At 44.5% G+C, this 19,583-nt stretch overlaps 1 protein-coding gene across 11 annotated transcripts in view; it reads left to right on the top strand.

The window, feature by feature from the left end:
- mecom (MDS1 and EVI1 complex locus) overlaps positions 1–19,583 on the top strand; it is a 1,207,227-nt gene that overhangs the window by 1,077,240 nt on the left and 110,404 nt on the right. The window lies entirely within an intron of this gene.

Here is a 19,583-nt window from a genome sequence, read left to right as displayed (position 1 = left end):
AGTCTCCAGTGAAGTGCTGGTAGTATGTCCCACATCCCTATTTGTAGGTCGTAGTTTGTTAAAGTGGGTGATGCCATTTTGTTTATTTTTCCAAGGGAAGGTAGATAGGGTCTAAATCGATATGTTTATTGATGGAGTTCTGAATAGAATGCCATGCCTCGAAGAATTCTTGTGCATGTCTTTGTTTTGCCAGTACTAGGATGTATGTATTGTCCCAGTCAAATTGGTGTCTTTCTTTGTCTGCATGTATGGAAACCAGTGATCATGGGACATGTCTTTTGGTGGCTAGTTGGTGTTCATGTATCCTGGTGGCAAGTTTCCTGCTTGTTTGTCCGATGTCGTGTTTTCTACAGTTCTTGCATGGCATTTTGTAAATTACGTTGGTTTTGCTGGCAGTATCTAATGGATGCTTCACGTTCATTTGTCACTGTTTAAGTGTATTGCTAGATTTGTGGGCTACATGATGCCAAGGGGTCTGAGTAGTCTGGAAGTTATTTATGATATGTTTTTAATGTAAGGTAATGTGGCTATAGTTTTTGGTTGCGTTGTGTCTGCTTGTTTGGGTTTGTTTCTGAGGAACCAGCGGGTTGTGTTTATTGGGGACCCGTTTTTCTTGAAAATATTGTATAGATATTTTCCTTCTGCTGTTTGTAGTGCTTGGGTGCTGCAGTGCGATGTAGCTCATTGAAATAATGTCTTGATGCAGTTTCTGTTTGTGACAGTTGAACGTACAGTTAACGGAGAGCTTCAAACCAGCGTCTACAGAAAAACAACAAACACAGACCAAATTATTCAGAATCTTGGGATGATTGCTTCTGAAGTTAAGTATTTGGTTTGTGTTAGTTGTTTTCCTATAGATGCTGGTTTGAAGCTCTCCGCTAACTGTATGTTCAACTGTCACATCTAGGAATGAGAGATGTTGTCGTTCTTCTCCTCTTTTGTGAATTTTATGCCTGTCAGGATATTGTTGACCGTGTATGTTTCCTCTAATTTGTCCCATTTTGTGATGACAAAGGTATCATCCACGTAGCAGACACAAAGTTTGGGTTGGGTAGGTGGGAGGGCAGCTTGTTCAAGTCTCTGCATTACTGCTTCCGGTATGAGCCCTGATGGTGGTGGTCTCATACCGGAGGCAGTAATGCAGAAACTTGAACAAGCTGCCCTCCCACCTACCCATTCCAAACTTTGGGTCCACTCCGTGGATGACACCTTTGTCATCATAAAATGGGACAAATTAGAAGAAACATACAACACCGTCAACAATATCCTGACAGGCATAAAATTCACAAAGGAGGAGAATGACAACATCTCTCATTCCTAGATGTGACAGTTGAACATACAGTTAGCGGAGAGCTTCAAACCAGCATCTATAGGAAAACAACTAACACAAACCAAATACTTAACTTCAGAAGCAATCATCCCAGAAATACATTATTTCAATGAGGTACATGGCACTGCAGCACCCAAGAACTACAAACAGCAGAAGAAAAACACCCATACAATATTTTCAAGAAAAACTGGAACCCAATAAACACAATCCATTGATTCCTCAGAAAAAAACCTAAACAAGCAGACACAATGCAACCAAAAACTATAGTCACATTACCTTACATCAAAGACATATCATAAATTACTTCCAGACTACTCAGACCCCTTGGCATCATGGTAGCCCACAAACCTGCCAACACACTTAAACAGCGACTAATGAATCTAAAGGATCCATTAGATACTGCCAGCAAAACTGACGTCATTTACAAAATGCCATGCAAGAACTGTAGAAAACACTACATCGGACAAATAAGCAGGAAACTTGCCACCAGGATACATGAACACCAACTAGCCACCAAAAGACATGACCTACTACCACTGGTTTCCATACATACAGACAAAGAAGGACATCATTTTGACTGGGACAACACATACATCCTAGTACAGGTGAAACAAAGACATGCATGAGAATTCTTCCAGGCACGGCATTCTAACCAGAACTCCATCAATAAACACATCAATTTAGATCCCATCTTCTTTCCCTTAAAAGAAATCCAGAATTGACATCACCCACCTTAAGAAACCAAGACCTATAAACAGAGATGCAGGACATACCAGCAGCACTTCACTGGAGACTCTCACTGATGATGTTACCTAGTCATGGTGACGAATCGTCTGGAAACAAACCTTCCAGTTTAGTGAGCTAATTTACATCCTTACTTCTAAAATGTGATGAGAGTTTCTGTTTCCACTATCCTTACTGGCAGTGAGTTTGAGATTTGCATCACCCTCTGGGTGAAAAAGGTTTTCTTGTCATCTCTACTAAACCTTCTATCCCTTACCTTAAATCAATGTCCATTGAGTTTGCAAACATTTGCCAGTTTGAGAATAATATGAGAAAATGTGAGATTATCTACTTTTTCATTAAATAGAATAGAAAAGTCAAATATTTAAATTGACAGCCTGTAGAATGCTTGAGTAAACAGGAACAAAATGAAACACAAAATGTTAGCATGCCAACACAGCACACAATTAGGAATATGGCTTTTATTGCAAAGAATTGGAGTTTAAACATTGGGAAATCCTATAACATTCCTTGGAGTTTAGGCAAGGCTGCACCTAACATATTGTGAACAGCTTTGGTCACCGTATTATATGCTTGGAGATAGTTCTGAAAATGTTTACTACATTGATCCCTGCAGGAAATACTTTCATTTATATAGCACCTTTCACAGGTGTATTACATCTTAAAAATGCTTTACAGTCAATGAAGAAGTTTTAAAATGTAGTCACTACAATGTAGTGCAATGTAGATCAGACAAAAAACAACTCACACACAATAAACTCTCATAAACAGCAACAGGTACGATTTGTGATGTTCACTGAAGAATAAACGTCCATGACTCTCAGAATCTGTTACATTCAACCAAGTACGCAGTGGTGGGGGTGTGCGGACGAAGTTGGGGTGGATCACTTTAATGTCTCAACCAAAAGATGCATGCCCAACAATGCAGTGCAGCGCAGCCATCCCTAAGTACCTCATTGGAGTATCAGTGTAACTTTCTGTGCTCATGCTGTAGCCTGGAACTTGATCCAGAACCTTGTGATAAAAGACTTGTGTCTTATGAGGAAAGATTGAGCAGGTTCAGTCCATATTCAGTGGAGCTTAGAAGGACAGAGGTGATTATATTGAACCAAGTCTTCCAGCCAGCAGTGACGCTGTGTCTTGGGAATCATCCTGTGCTTTTTTTTGCGCAATTTCAGTAGCGATCCAGGAGGAAGCTAATGCAGAAAACAGCCCTCTTGTTTTACAGTCTCAGCTGTAAAATTCAGGCACATATTTTAAAGCTCTTAAGCCTTTCAGTGGGCAAGTGAGTGAGTGTATAGGGGTGGCAATCACCTTGTGTCAGGCTGAATGGAGATGGATAATTCGGTCAGGGACCTTCCTCTCGGGTTTAAACTTGTAGCCAGTTATGGGTGCACGGGAGATCGGTTGTTATGCTGGCTTGAGTTGCAAAGCAGAGCTGGACCCATACAGTTAATGGTAGGGCCCTGAGGAGTGTTTTTGAACAAAGAGACTGAAGGGTTCAGGTGCATAGTTTCATGAAAGTGGCATCGCAAGTAGACAGGGTGGTGAAGAAGGCATTTGGCACGCTTGCTTTCATTGCAGCGGACAGCTGGAACTGATAACTGGAAGAGGCAGATTCAAACCACTATAAATGCCAGGGGAAAGATCACAGAAGCGCTTCACAGGTGGCTCCCAAGCACTGAGGATGTCACCTAGACAGGGGACGAAACATCTGCAACACAAATTCCCAGCTCGGCGAACAGAACCACAATAACGAGCACCCGAGCTACAAATCTTCACACAAACTTTGGTCAGAACATTGACTGGAGGAGTTGGAATGCAACAGTGTTGCAGCTGTAGGATAGGTTTAGAACACTGCGTACAATTCTGGTTGCCTTTCTAGAGGATGCAGAAAAGATTAAAAGGATGTTACCAGGACTGGAAGGTTTGAGTTATAAAGAGAGTGTGAATTGGCTGGAGCTTTTTTTCTCTGGAGTATCACAGGGGTAACCTTATGGAGGTTTATAAAATCATGAGGAGCATGGATAGGGTGAATAGCCAAGGTCTTTTCCTGAGGAGAGGGAGTCCAAAACTAGGGGGCTTAGGTTTGAAGTGAGCAGGGAAAAATTTAAAAAGAATCTGAGGGGCACCTATTCCCCAGAGTGTGGTGCATATATGGATCGAGCTGCCAGAGGAAGTGATGGAGGCCAGTACAAATGCAAGGAAAGGCTGAGGCACTTGGGGTTGTTTTCATTGGAGAAAAGAAGGTTTAGGGGTGACTTGATAAAGGTGTATAAGATGATTAGGGGTTTAGATAGGGTCGACAGTGAGAATCTTTTTCCTCGTATGGAGTCAGCTATTACAAGGGGGCATAGCTTTAAATTAAGGGGGGGTAGGTATAGGACAGATGTTAGGGGTAGGTTCTTTACTCAGCGAGTCGTGAGTTCATGGAATGCCCTGCCAGTAGCAGTGGTGGACTCTCCCTCATTATGGGCATTTAAGCGGGCATTGGATAGGCATATGGAGGATAGTGGGCTAGTGTAGGTTAGGTGGGCTTGGATCGGCGCAACATCGAGGGCCGAAGGGCCTGTACTGCGCTGTATTCTTCTATGTTCTATGTTCTATGTTAACATTTAAAAGGCATCTGGATGGGTAAATGAATAGGAAGAGTTGAGAGGGATATGGACCAAATGCAGGGAAATGGGATTGTTCAGTTTGGGATGTCAGGTCAACATGGTTGAGTTGGACCAAAAGGTCTGTTTCTGTGCTGTATTACTCAATGACTTGTTGAATCCTTATCTAACTTGAGATCAGTATAAGAGACTTTGATGTAATGTCCTGGACAGCACACATCAGGCTATCAGAAAGTTCTCAATCCGTGCACGTGTCAGGAATTTTCCTGGGTCCCAACACATAACTGAGGCTTCACTTTAGTGCTTTCACGATCCTGAGGGAAGATGCTGAGAGAATGTCTCCCCTTGTGGTAATAGGCGAGGCAATGGCTTAGTGGTATTATCGCTAACCTATTAATCCAGAAACTCAGCTAACGTTCCGAGGGACCTAAATCCTATCACAACAAGTAGGAGAATTTGAATTCAATACAAAAAGAATCCACTGATGACCATGAATCCAATGTCGGTTGTTGGAAAAACCCACCTGGCTCGCTGGAATCCCTTTAGGGAAGGAAGTCTACTATTTGCACCTGGTCTGGCCAATGTGTAACTCCACACCCCAGCAATGTGGTTGACTCTTAAGTGCCCTCTGAAATGGTCTAGCAAGCCACCCAGTTACATCAATCTTTACAAAGTCTCCACAAGGAATTGAAACTGGGATGGACAAGCTGACATCGACATATGCATCAAAGAAGACAACAGCAGAAAAACCCTGTCAACCCTGAAAAGACCTCCTTACTAATATCTAGGGGCCTGTGCCAAACTTTGGAGAGCTGTTTCAGAGATTAGCCAAGCAACAGCCTGACATAGTCATACTCATGGAATCACACTTTACAGTCAACATCCCTGGATATGCCCTGCCCACTGGCAGGAGGGACGGTACAGTAGGATACAGTCAGGAGGGAGCTGCCCTGGGAGTCGTCAACACTGAATCCAGAACCCATGAAATTTCATGACTTCAGATGAAACATGGGCAAGGAAACCTCCTGCTGATTACCATGTACCGTCCTCCCTCAGCTGATGAATCTGTACTCCTTCATGCTGAACAACACTTGGAGATTGGCAACAGCAGAAAATCTACTCTGGGTGGGGGATTTCAATGTCCACCACTAAGAATAGCTCAACAGCAGCTTTAATGATTGAACTGGTTGGTCCCAAAAGGACATAGCTGCTAGGCTGGGTCTGCAGCAAGTGGTGAGGGAACCAACAAGAGGGAAAAATAAACTTGACCTTATCGTTACCAATCTGCCGGCTGCAGATGCATTCTGTCCATGACAGTATCAGTAAGAGCGACCTCAGTCCTTATGGAGACAAAATTCCACCTTCACATCAGAATACCCTCCATTGTGTTGTGTGGCACAATCACCATGCTAAATGGAACAGACCTCAAACAGACCTACAACTCAAGACTGGGCATCTATGAGGCACTGTGACCATCAACAGCAGCAGATCTGTACTCCAGCACAATGTGTAACCTTATGACCTGGCATATCCCCCACTCAACCATTACCATCAAGCCAGGGGATCAACACTGGTTTAAAGAAGAGTGCAGGAAGGCATGCCAGGAGCAGCACTAGGCATACCGAAAGATGAGGTGTCAACCTGGTGAATCTACCAAGCAAGACAATTTGCATGCTGAACAGTATAAGCAGCAATTTGGCTCACTCCCTCAGCGGAGCAGGTAAGGGCTGTTTGGCAGTGGCTGCTTGAAGGCTCGGTGACGTTTGTTTAACGGTTTAAATTTGAAAGTTTTTTTTTAAAAAACAGCGCGGAGCGGACCCGGAAGCTGGTGTAGCGCAAGCTTACCTGGGTAGGTTTTTTTCCCTATAAAAGCGCGCAGGAGAGGAACCCGAGGCACTACAGAGGTAGTGCCTCCCACCCGCCCTCCTCCTCTAACCTAATAATAAGACCTGTTGTGGTAAGTAGGTAAGTGCTGCATTTTGCTTGTTCTATTCTTTAGACCTAGTTTTTTTTTAAAGGTTACTTTCAGAGGGATGGCAGTGAAGGCAGTGCAATGTTCCTCTTGCAACATGTTTGAGGTGAGGGATGCCATGGACGTCCCTGCTGATTACACTTGCAGGAAGTGCACCCATCTCCAGCTCCTCCAAGACCGTGTTAGGGAACTGGAGCTGGAGTTGGATGAACTTAGGATCATTCGGGAGGCAGAGGGGGTCATAGATCGGAGCTTTAGGGAAGTAGTAACTCCAAAGATTGCAGACAGATGGGTGACAGTGAGGGGGACTGGGAGGAAGCAGCCAGTGCAGGGACCCCCTGCGGCCATTCCCCTCAAGAACAAGTATACCATTTTGGATACTTGTGGAGAGGACGACTTACCAGGGGCAAGTAACGGGGCTCAGGTCTCTGGCACGGAGCCTGTCCCCGTTGCTCAGAAGGGAAGGGTGGAGAAGAGCAGAGCAATAGTTATTAGAGACTCGATAGTTCGGGGCACAGATAGGCGGTTTTGTGGGGGCGAGAGAGACTCACGTTTGGTATGTTGCCTCCCAGGTGCAAGGGTACGTGATGTCTCTGATCGTGTTTTCCGGGTCCTGGAGGGGGAGAGGGAGCAGCCCGAAGTCGTGGTCCACGTTGGCACCAACGACATAGGTAGGAGGAGCGCTGAGGATGTTAGGCAGGCTTTCATGGAGCTAGATTGGAAGCTCAGAGTTAGAACAAACAGAGTTGTTGTCTCTGGTTTGTTACCCGTGCCACGAGATAGAGAGTCAAGGAATAGGGAGAGAGAACAGTTAAATGCGTGGCTACAGGGATGGTGCAGGAGGGAGGGATTCCAGTATCTGGATAACTGGGGTTCTTTCTGGGGAAGGTGGGACCTCTATAAACAGGATGGTCTACACCTGAACCTGAGGGGCACCAGTATCCTTGGGGGGAGGTTGGCTAGTGCTCTTTGGGGGGGTTTAAACTGCAGAGGCATGGGAACCTAGACTGTAGCTTTAGGGTGCAGGACCTGGAGTGTAGGGAGGTTAGGAACATGGCTTCAATCTCAAAGGAGTAAACAGGAAAGTGGCTTGAAGTGTGTATACTTCAATGCAAGAAGGAGACGAAATAAGGTAGGTGAAGTTGCAGCGTGGGTTGGGACTTCGATGTTGTGGCTATTACGGAGACATGGGTAGAACAGGGACAGGATTGGCTGTTGCAGGTTCCAGGGTTTAAATGTTTTAGTAGGGTCAGAGGTGGGGGTAAAAGAGGGGGAGGTGTGGCATTGCTTGTCAAAGATAGTATTACAGCGGTGGAAAGGACGATGGATGAAGACTCGCCATCTGAGGTAGTTTGGGCTGAGGTTAGGAATAGGAAAGGTGAGCTCACCCTGTTAGGAGTTTTCTACAGGCCTCCTAATAGTCCTAGAAACGTAGAAGAAAGGGTTGCGAGGATGATTCAGGAGAAGAGTGAAAGTAATAGGGTGGTTGTTAGGGGGACTTTAACTTTCCAGATATTGACTGGAAAAGCTATAGCTTGAGTTTGTTAGATGGGTCGGTGTTTGTCCAATGTGTGCAGGAGAGTTTCCTGACACAATATGTAGACAGGCCAACAAGAGGTGAGGCCATACTGGATTTGGTTCTGGGTAACGAACCAGGCCAGGTGTTAGAATTAGAGGTAGGTGAGCACTTTGGGGACAGTGACCACAATTCGGTGACTTTTACTCTAGTGATGGAGAGGGATAAGTGTGCACTGCAGGGCAAGAGTTATAACTGGGGGCAGGGAAATTATGATACGGTGAGGCACGACTTAGGATGCGTGGCTTGGAAAAGTAGGCTTCAAGGGAAGGGCGCAATTGATATGTGGAGCTTGTTCAAGGAGCAACTATTGAATGTCCTTGATAAGTATGTACCTGTCAGGCAGGGAGGAAAGGGCCGTGTGAGGGAGCCGTGGTTTAATAAGGAATTGGAATCCCTTGTTAAAGGGAAGAGGGCGGCCTATGTAAAGATGAGGCGTGAAGGTTCAATTGGCGCGATTGAGAGTTATAAGGTAGCCAGGAAAAGTCTGAAGAGAGAGCTAAGAGCAGCAAGGAGGGGACATGAAAAGTCCTTAGTTGGTAGGATTAGGGAAAACCCAAAGGCTTTCTATAGGTATGTCAGGAATAAAAGAATGACTAGGGTAGGAATAGGTCCAGTCAAGGATAGTAGTGGGAAATTGCGTGTGGAGGCTGAAGAAATTGGGGAGACACTGAATGAATACTTTTCGTCAGTATTCACTCAGGAACAGGAGATTGTTGCCAATGTGAATACTGAGTCACAATTAATTAGAATGAATGGCTTTGAGGTATGTAGGGAGGAGGTGTTGGAAATTCTGGAGAGGGTGAAAATAGATAAGTCCCCTGGGCCTGATGGCGTTTATCCTTGGATTCTCTGGGAAGCAAGGGAGGAGATTGCAGAGCCATTGGCCTTGATTTTTATGTCCTCGTTGTCTACAGGAATAATGTTAGAAGACTGGAGGATAGCAAATGTGGTTCCCTTGTTCAAGACGGGGAGTAGGGATAACCCTAGTAACTATAGGCCGGTGAGTCTCACTTCTGTTGTGGACAAAGTCTTAGTGAGAATTGTAAGGGATAGGATTTATGAACATCTGGATAGGAATAATGTGATCAAGGATAGTCAGCATGGTTTTGTGAAGGGCAGGTCGTGCCTCACAAACCTTATTGAATTCTTTGAGAAGGTGACTAAGGAGGTGGACGAGGGTAAAGCGGTAGATGTGGTGTATATGGATTTTAGTAAGGCGCTTGATAAGGTTCCCCATGGTAGGCTACTGCAAAAAATACAGAGGTATGGCATTGAGGGTGAGTTGAAGGTTTGGATTAGGAATTGGCTGGCTGGAAGAAGACAGAAGGTAGTAGTTGATGGTAAAGATTCATCTTGGAGTGCAGTTACTAGCGGTGTTCTGCAAGGATCTGTTTTGGGACCATTGCTGTTTGTCATTTTTATAAATGACCTGGAGGAGGGCTAGAAGGTTGGGTGAGCAAGTTTGTAGATGATACGAAAGTCGGTGGAGTTGTTGACAGTGAGGAAGGATGTGTCAGGTTACAGCGGGATATAGATAAGCTGCAGAGCTGGGCAGAAAGGTGGCAAATGGAGTTCAATGTGGGTAAGTGTGAGGTGATTCACTTTGGTAAGAGTAACAAGAAGATGGGGTACTGGGCTAATGGTCGGATACTTGGTAGTGTGGATGAGCAGAGGGATCTTGGTGTCCATGTACACAGATCTCTGAAAGTTGCCACCCAGGTAATTAATGCTGTGAAGAAGGCATATGGCATACTGGCTTTTATTGGTGGAGGAATTGAGTTCCGGAGTCCTGAGGTCATGTTGCAGTTGTATAAGACTCTGGTGCAGCTGCATCTGGAGTAATGTGTGCAGTTTAGGTCGCCATACTATAGGAAGGATGTGGAGGCACTGGAACGGGTGCAGAGGAGGTTTACCAGGATGTTGCCTGATATGGTAGGAAGATCCTATGAGGAAAGGCTGAGGCACTTGGGGCTGTTTTCATTGGAGAAAATCTTTGAGGAGAAAGTGAGGTCTGCAGATGCTCGAGATCAGAGCTGAAAATGTGTTGCTGGAAAAGCGTAGCAGGTCAGGCAGCATCCAGGGAACAGGAGAATCGACGTTTCGGACATAAGCCCTTCTTCAGGAATCCTGAAGAAGGGCTTATGCCCGGAACGTCGATTCTCCTGTTCCCTGGATGCTGCCTGACCTGCTACGCTTTTCCAGCAACACATTTTCAGCTTCATTGGAGAAAAGAAGGTTTAGGGATGACTTGATAGAGGTGTACAAGATGATTAGGGGTTTAGATTGGGTTGACCATGAGAACCTTTTTCCATTTATGGAGTCAGCTATTACGAGGGGGCATAGCTTTAAATTAAGGAGTGGTAGGTATAGGACAGATGTTAGGGGTAGATTCTTTACTCAGCGAGTCGTGAGTTCATGGAATTCCCTCCCAGTAGCAGTGGTGGACTCTCCCTCTTTATGGACATTTAAACGGGCATTGGATAGGCATATGGAGGGTAGTGGGCTAGTGTAGGTTAGATGGGCTTGGATCGGCGCAACATCGAGGGCCAAAGGGCCTGTACTGCGCTGTATTTTTCTGTGTTCTATGTTCTATGTTTAAGTGATAGACAGAGATAAGTGATTCCACAAACAATGGATCAGATCTAATCTCTGCAGTCTTGCTACATCCAATCATGAAGTGAGGTGGACAATTAAACAGCTCACTGGAGAAGGAAACTCCACAAAAATCCCCATCCTCAATGATTGAAAAGTCTAGCACATCAGTGCAAAAGACAAGGCTGAAGCATTCACAGCCAGAAGTAAACAAAGGACAAAGGACAAAACAGCGCAGGAACAGACTCTTCAGCTCTCCAATCCCGGACTGACACACTTTGCCCTTCCATATTAAAGCTGTCTTCACTTACAGGATCTGTATCCCTCTATTTCCTTCCTATTCATGTATCTGTCTCAGTGCTTCTTGAATGCTGCTATTGTATCTGCTTCCACCACATCCTCTGGCAGCGCATTCCAGGCACTCATCATCCTTTGTATGAAAATCGTGCCTCACACATCTCTTTTAAACTCCCCCCCGCCACACCTTGAACCTGTATCCCCTTGTAATTGACCCCTCCAGCCTGGGAAAAAGCCTCATACTTTCCCCTCTATCCATGCCATTCACAATCTTATAAATTTCTATCAGGTCACCCCTCAACCTCTTGCATTCCAGTGAAAACAAACCCAGCCTGTCCAATCTTTCTTCATAGTTAAAATCCCAATACCAGGCAACATCCTGGTAACTCCTTTCTGTACCGTCTCTAAAGCACCCATATCCTTCTTTTAGTGTGGTGACCAGATCTGTATGCAGTATTCCAAGTGTGGCCGAACTAAAGATCTATAAAGCTGCAGCATAACTAGCCTATCATTATACTCAGTGGCTCATCCAATGATGACAAGCATGCCATAAGCCTTTTTTTAATACCCAATCTACCTGCGCTGCCATCTTCAATTATCTGTGGACCTGCACACCCGAACCCCTCTGCATATCAATATTCCTAAGGGTTCTGCCATTCACTGCATAATTTCCACCTGTACTTGACCTTCCGAAATGCATTACTTCACATTTGTCTGGATTAACCACGATCTGCCATTTTTCTGCCCATGCTTCCAACTGATCTATACCCTGCTGTATCCTCTGACAATCCTCCTCACTATCTGTAACTCCACCAATTTTTGCATCGACCACAAACTTACTAATTGGACCAGCCACAGTTTCCTCCAAATCATTTATGTAGACCATGAACAGCAGAGGTCCCAGCATTGTTCCCTGTGGAACACCACTAGTCACAACCCTCCATTCCAAAAAGCATCTATCACTACTCTCTACCCCCTATGACTAAGCCACCTTTGTATCTGTCTTGCCAGCTCACCCCTGATATCATGTGACTTCACCTGGCTGAGTGCTTGATCCACCTTGGCCTCCTCCAGTGGTCCCCAGAGGTGCCAGTATTCAGCAAATTCCATTCACTCCATGATACCAAGAAATGGTTTGAGACACTGGATAATACAAAGCTACAGGCTCTGACAATATTCCAGCAGCAGTACTGAAAACTTGTGCCTCAGAACTTGCTACCTCCCCAGCCAAGCTTTTCCACTAGTTACAACACTGGCATCTATCTGACAATGTAGAAGCTTGCCCAAGTATGTCCTGCACATAAAAAGCAGGACAAACCCAAAACCAGCCCCATCAGTAAAGTGATGGAAGGTGTCATCAACAATGCTGTCAAGCACACTTGCTCAACAATAATCTGCTCAGTGATATCAGAGCCACTCAGCTTCTGACCTCATTATAGTCTTGGTTCAAACACAGACAAAAGAGCTGAATTCCAGAGGTATGGGGAGAGTGACAGCCCTTGATATCAAGGCTGCATTCTATTGAGTTTGGCATCACAAAGCCCTGGTAAAGCTGGAATCAAAGGGTATCGAGGGCAAACCATCCACTGGTTGGAATCATACCTGGCACATAGGAAGATGAGGAGAAAGTGAGATCTGCAGATGCTGGAGATCAGAGCTGAAAATGTGTTGCTGGAAAAGCGCAGCAGGTCAGAAAGCATCCAGGGAACAGGAGAATCGACGTTTCAGGCATAAGCCCTTCTTCAGGAAGATGGTCATGGTTGTTGGAGGTCAGTCATCTCAGCTCCAGGACATATTTGTAGGAGTTCCTCAGGGTAATGTCCTTGGCCGAACCATCTTTAGCTGCTTCATCAATGACCTTCCCTCTATCATAAGGTCAGAAGTGGAGTATTCACACATCACTGCACAATGTTCATCACCATTCATGACTCCTCAGATACTGAAGCTGTCCATGTCCAAAATGTCATTATCTGGACAATATCTCGTCTTGGACTTACAAGTGGCAAGTAACATTCTCACCATTCAAATGCCAAGCAATGACCATCACTAATAAAAAAAATCTAACCACTGCCTCTTGTCTTTCTTGCCTCTTGTACACCTCACCATCAACATCCTTGGGGTGGCCATTGACAAGAAGCTCAACTGGAGTTACGACATAAACATGGTGGCTATAAGAATACCTCAGAAGCTAGGAATATTGTGATGAGTGGCTCGTCTTTTCATTCCCCAAAGCCTACCCATCATCTACAAGACACAAGTCAGGAGTGTGATGGAATACTAGCCACTTGCCTGAAACAGCGCAGCTCCAACAATACTCAAGAAACTTGACACCATCTAGGACAAAGCAGCTCGCTTGATTGGTACCACATCCACAAGCATCCACACCCTCAACCACCAATGCTAAGTAGCAGCCGTGTTTCCTATCTACAAGGTGCACTGCAGAAATTCATCAAAGATCTTTAGACAGCACCTTCCAAAACCACAGCCAACTATACCTAGGAGCAGATACCTGGGTACACCACCACCTGCAAGTTATCACCCAGGGAACTGCCATCTTTATCTGGTCTGGCATACATGTGACTCCAGATCTACAGCAAAGTGATTTACTTTTAAACTGCCCTCTGGACAATTAAGGATGAGCAATAAATCCTGACCTAGCCAGTAATGCTTCATCCAATGAATGGATTAAAAAATAAGTCACTCACATCCTGACTTGGAAATATATTGCCATTCCTTCACTAATTCTAGGTCAAAAACCTGGAACTTCCCCCGCCCCCCACAATGGCATTGTGGGTCAACGTACAGTATGTGGACTGCAGCAGTTCAAGATTGCAGCTCAACAGTACCTTCTCAAGGGCAACTCGGGACAAGCAATAAATCCGGGGCAGCCAATGATGTTCATGTCCCACAGATAATTGGTTTTTAAATCCAAAACCAGGGATGCAGTTTTAATTAAATTGGAGACAAGGAGGAATTTCTTCCCTCTGATGATAGTGGCAGTTCAAAATTCTTTATCAGTTCTGGAGGTTGGCTTATTTAATGCATTCAAGTCTGAGATTGACAGATATTTGATATATGAGGGTGCTGGGACATATGAGGAATGAAAGTAGAGTTTAGGACAGAATTAGATTGGCCATAATCTTATTGAATGGCAAAGCATACAAAAGGGACTGCATAGCCTAACCTGCTCCAGTTCTGATTTTCTACCTTCTTAGTAAAGTACATGACCTGCTACACGTAGTAATATTCCATGCATTAATATTAACATAGAAACATAGTCAATAGGTATAGGAGTAGGCCATTCAGCCCTTTGACGCTGCACCATTATTCAATACCATCATGGCTGATCATGAAATTTCAGTATCCCATTTGCCCTCTCCCCATACCCCTTGATCCCTTTAGCCGCAGGGGCCACATCCAGTTCTCTCTTGAATATGTCTAACAAACAGGCCACAGCATCTTTCTGTGGTAAAGAATTCCAAATATTCACAACTCTCTGAGTGAAGACATTTTTCCTCATCTCAGTCCTGAATGGCTTACCTCTTATTCTTAGACTGTGACTCCCCAACATCAACAATATTCTTCCCGCATCTAGCCTGTCCAATCCCATCAGGATTTTATATGTTTCAATGAGATCAATGAGATTATGTATTGTCTTGTATATAAAAGTATTTTCCTGCTGTATTACTGTCTGTCACTGTAGGTTATATGTAGGAATGATTCTCCGTGACACAGTGTATCTCAAACTCATGTTGAAGCTGGATATTTAATCTTCCAGTCCTAATAAAAATATAGTTTACCTTAAATGTCACTTGAATTTCTAGCCTCCTTCCAAACAAGGGAAAAATCTGTATCAATTAATTATAAATATGAAAGGAAATGAACAGTTTATTCAAATCATAAAGTTTTGAAGTAAATCAAAATGGAAATATTAATATTATTTAAAATATTACATGTGTAGAATGTTTTTGATTAAAAGGTTTTCTGAAAAATTGTGTTAGCTTTCTCTCAAAGCCCACATTTCAGTGTCCCAGGATAATTTGACAAAAACATTTATAGAATATGAAGCAGTTTATTGTTTCACTTTGTTTCATACTTACAATATTGAAGTGTCAGGTTTGTGCCTGATATTGCTCATGTACTTTGACCCTCTTTGATCTTAAAATATCAGTAAGCAGTTACACATGATTACTGTGTAGGCAACACTCAATCTGGTCTCTCAATTTAACCATTTTGGAACTTTTGAGAATGAAGTTGAGGTATGTTTATGGTGCTCACATTGTTCTTAAAGCTCATCGAGAAGTGGAGTAGATTTTCAGTTTGCATAGCCTGGCATAGAAGTGGTGTTGATCAGTGCCAGTTATAATAGCCACCTGAATTTCATTTTCATGGAAAGCAAGATGAAAATCTTATTTGTATTATTCTGGGTTCAGGTTGTAAACAGGGAAACTGCATTCATGTGAATTCAATTGTCCTGAGGCAAATTGTATCATTATGACACTGGGCCAATTACTCAAAGATCCTTAACTATAATTACAAACAATCGATTCATCTACTTTTTTTGCATTTTCCTTGGACATTTATTTTTCCAAGGAATGGCAAATGCTGCTGAATTTTCCTTTACAGGCCAGTAATCCACATAGCTTAAAAATGTGTTGCTGGAAAAGCGCAGCAGGTCAGGTAGCATCAAAGGAACAGGAGAATCGACGTTTCGGGCATAAGCCCTTCTTCAGGAATGAGGAAGGTGTGCCAAGCAGGCTAAGATAAAAGGCAGTGAGGAGGGACTTGGGGGAGGGGCGTTGGGAATGCGATAGGTGGAAGGAGGTTAAGGTGAGGGTGATAGGCCAGAGAGGGGGTGGAGGCGGAGAGGTCAGGAAGAAGATTGCAGGTTAAAAAGGAAGTGCTGAATCTGAGGGTTGGGACTGAGAAAAGGTGGGGGAAGGGGAAATGAGGAAGCTGGAGAAATCTGCATTCATCCCTTGTGGTTGGAGGGTTCCTAGGTGGAAGATGAGTCGCTCTTCCTCCAGGCGTCGTGTTGCCATGGTCTGGCGATGGAGGAGGCCAAGGACCTGCATGTCCTTGGCGGAGTGGGAGAGGGAATTAAAGTGTTCAGCCACGGGGCGGTTGGGTTGGTTGGTGCGGGTGTCCCAGAGGTGTTCTCTGAAACGTTCCGCAGGTAGGCGGTCTGTCTCCCCAATGTATAGGCGGCCACATCGGGTGCAGCGGATGCAGTAAATGATGTGTGTGGAGGTGCAGGTGAATTTCTGACGGATACGGAAGGATCCCTTGGGGCCTTGGAAGGAAGTGAGGGGGGAGGTGTGGGCGCAAGTTTTGCATTTCTTGCGGTTGCAGGGGAAGGTGCCGGGAGTGGAGGTCTGGTTGGTGGGGGGTGTGGATCTGACGAGGGAGTCACAGAGGGAGTGGTCTTTCTGGAACGCTGATAGGGGTGGGGAGGGAAATATATCCTTGTTGGTGGGGTCTGTTTAGAGGTGGCGGAAATGACGAAGGATGATACAATGTATCTGGAGGTTGGTGGGGTGCTACGTGAGGACCAGTGGGGTTCTGTCCTGGTGGCAATTGGAGGGGCGGGGCTCAAGGGCGGAGGAGTGGGAAGTGGAGGAGATGCGGTGGAGAGCATCGTCGATCACGTCTGGGGGGAAATTGCAGTCTTTGAAGAAGGAGGCCATCTGGGTTGTACAGTATTGGAATTGATCCTCCTGGGAGCAGATGCAGCGAAGGCGAAGGAATTGGGAATATGGGATGGTGTTTTTACAGGGGGCAAGGTGGGAGGAGGTGTAATCTAGGTAGCTGTGGGAGTCAATCAGTTTATAGTAAACATCCATGTTGAGTCGGTCGTCCGAGATAGAAATGGAGAGGTCTAGGAAGGGGAGGGAGGAGTCTGAGACGGTCCAGGTAAATTTGAGGTCGGGGTGGAAGGTGTTTGTAAAGTAGATGAACTGTTCAATCTTCTCGTGGGAGCACGAGGTATGGCTGATATAGTCATCGATGTAGCGGAGGAAAAGGTGGGGGGTGGGGCCAGTATAGTTGCGGAAGATGGACTGTTCCACATATCCAACGAAGAGGCAGGCATAGCTGGGGCCCATGCTGGTGCCCATGGCTACTCCTTTTGTTTGGAGGAAGTGGGAGGATTGGAAAGAGAAGTTGTTCAGAGTGATGACCAGTTCAGTCAGTTGAAGGAGGATGTCAGTGGAAGGGTACTGTTGGTTCGGCGGGAAAGGAAGAAGCGGAGGGCTTTGCGGCCTTCGTGATGGGGGATGGAGGTGTATAGGGACTGGATGTCCATGGTGAAGATAAGGCGTTGTGGACCGGGGAAGCAAAAATCATGGAGGAGGTGGAGGGCGTGGGTGGTGTCCCGAACATAGGTGAGGAGTTCTTGGACTAAGGGGGACAGGACCATGTCAAGGTATGCAGAGATGAGTTTGGTGAGGCAGGAGCAGGCTGAGACATTCGGTGAGGCAGGAGCAGGCTGAGACATTACACTGGTCTCAATATAAACTGCATCAAGACTCAGAAGGCATTTTTGAGAAGGCAATCAATTATGTGTCACCTCTGGAAGCACCACCTTGACTAAGGACTGAAATCGGCTTCCAATCTGGTCAGCCTTTGCATCAAATGAGAGTTGTTGATGTAAACTGGTGAAAAAGAGTGAGCCTCAAGGTGGATGTGTCATCTGAAGACATTTTAATAAAACTTCATTTTAAAAAGTAACAGCAGCTACTGGTCCATCAGGGGAATGACACCTCTTACAGGGTGACTTGTAGTCACACCTGTGGCCACTCCAGCGTATTGATTGTAAATGTCGACACACTGCTTCCTTACCTCCCACTCCTTCCAGAAGTCAGCTCCATGCTGTGGCCCAGTTCTGGTCACTGCACCAAGGCTTGCTGGCTCAAAATCCCTATTGAACAACCTCAGCCACAAACTGCAGCATTTCACAGTTCACCCCCACATGGTGAGGGCATCTCAGAATGAGAATTAAATGTTGAAATTGCCATTGATACACTTATCCCCCAAAAAAGTCTGAATGACTAAGAGAATATTGAGTCACTGCTTTGTCAGCCACATTCAAATCTAAGGTTGCATTATCACACAATTACAGTTCCCTTTAGTTTGGTCAACATTCACCAAAGGTTGCACTGTGTAAGTGGGCCATTAGCTGAAACATCCTTTTATTGATTGTCAAACAGTGCAAGTGAAGGCAATCTAATGAAGTTCATTTTTAGTTCCCATTTTTCCAACACTAGAAGATAACCAGTGAGATCAAGGACTTAGAATGTAATTTAAAAAGTGTTTGAGGGTGAGAAATGACAAAAATAAGAATTCATGACTCCCCTAGTTCCTGTTTAAGACTGTAGTACTTATGATCCTTGTCCCATTCCTCAGTTATGAACCATTTCATGAGGGCAGCCTGCTGTGATATCACTTACTCAAAGTCCTTAACGAGAAACAAAATATGCTGTGGCAAATCCAATCATCCAAATCAGAGACAGAGTGTTCTGACTAAAGGAATAAGAAACAGATGAGAAATAGTTATTCACAGTCACTAATTGGAGAGAGAAACACATAATGTGATGAAAGGATTGATTAAGCCCCTGCCATTTACTTTAACTTTGAAATAAACGTTTCACATCCAATCGGCAATATTCAAAGCAGTGGTGAGAAGACCGTGAATAATAAGCCATATCATTCATTTCTAGTCATGCAGTTTTAGTGCAGCACTGTTTTATCAATGATTTTTCTGCACTGATTGTGAATCTCGGTGCATAGGAGCTACTGCACTTATTTTCCAGGACAAGTTCTCTGCAAACTGGTTTCACTTTAAAACATCTGCAAAGTGTATGCGTATGCAAATGCAGTTATTTGGGGTAATTGTTTACAGCTATTTAACTGGTGGTGGTGCCTTCCTCATTACCATGGGGAGAGTCTATGCACCTCAGTGTTTGGAAGATTGCTTTCCAGGCCTATTAGGGGCAGAATAAGGACTTTAGCTATCCAGGTCATTGACAAGCAAGAAACACAGTCCTAGTTTACAGTCTTAGACATTGCAGAACATATTGAGCAATTCACCCAACTGACACTTTTCTCATTCTGCTTCTGCATTTGGAGCCTTGTGATCCAATCACATTTTTATCCCCCTTAAAATCTCTCAGGATTTTGAAAGTCTCCTGTCAATATCCCCCTCCTTGTTCTTTTCTATTTCAGTGAAACACTTTCTTCAAAATGTTGAGTTGGGCCTTTGACACTGTCCTGAGCCTGACTAATGTTGATCAGTCTTGTGACATGCCCATGTTTCTTATGAGTATGATTCTACTGTCTGATATCTAATTGTACAAGAGTGTTATCCACTCATGTAAACTACATTATTGGATTCTAATGTGAGCTGAAGAATATGATATATGGTACTTCTCTAACTTTATCACATGTTGAATAAGA

Source organism: Chiloscyllium plagiosum, unplaced genomic scaffold (genome assembly GCF_037043375.1).
Source record: "Chiloscyllium plagiosum isolate Xiang-an unplaced genomic scaffold, Cpla_swu_hap1 HiC_scaffold_13, whole genome shotgun sequence".
Taxonomy (NCBI): domain Eukaryota; kingdom Metazoa; phylum Chordata; class Chondrichthyes; order Orectolobiformes; family Hemiscylliidae; genus Chiloscyllium; species Chiloscyllium plagiosum.
This window is presented reverse-complemented; position numbering and strand designations above follow the sequence as displayed.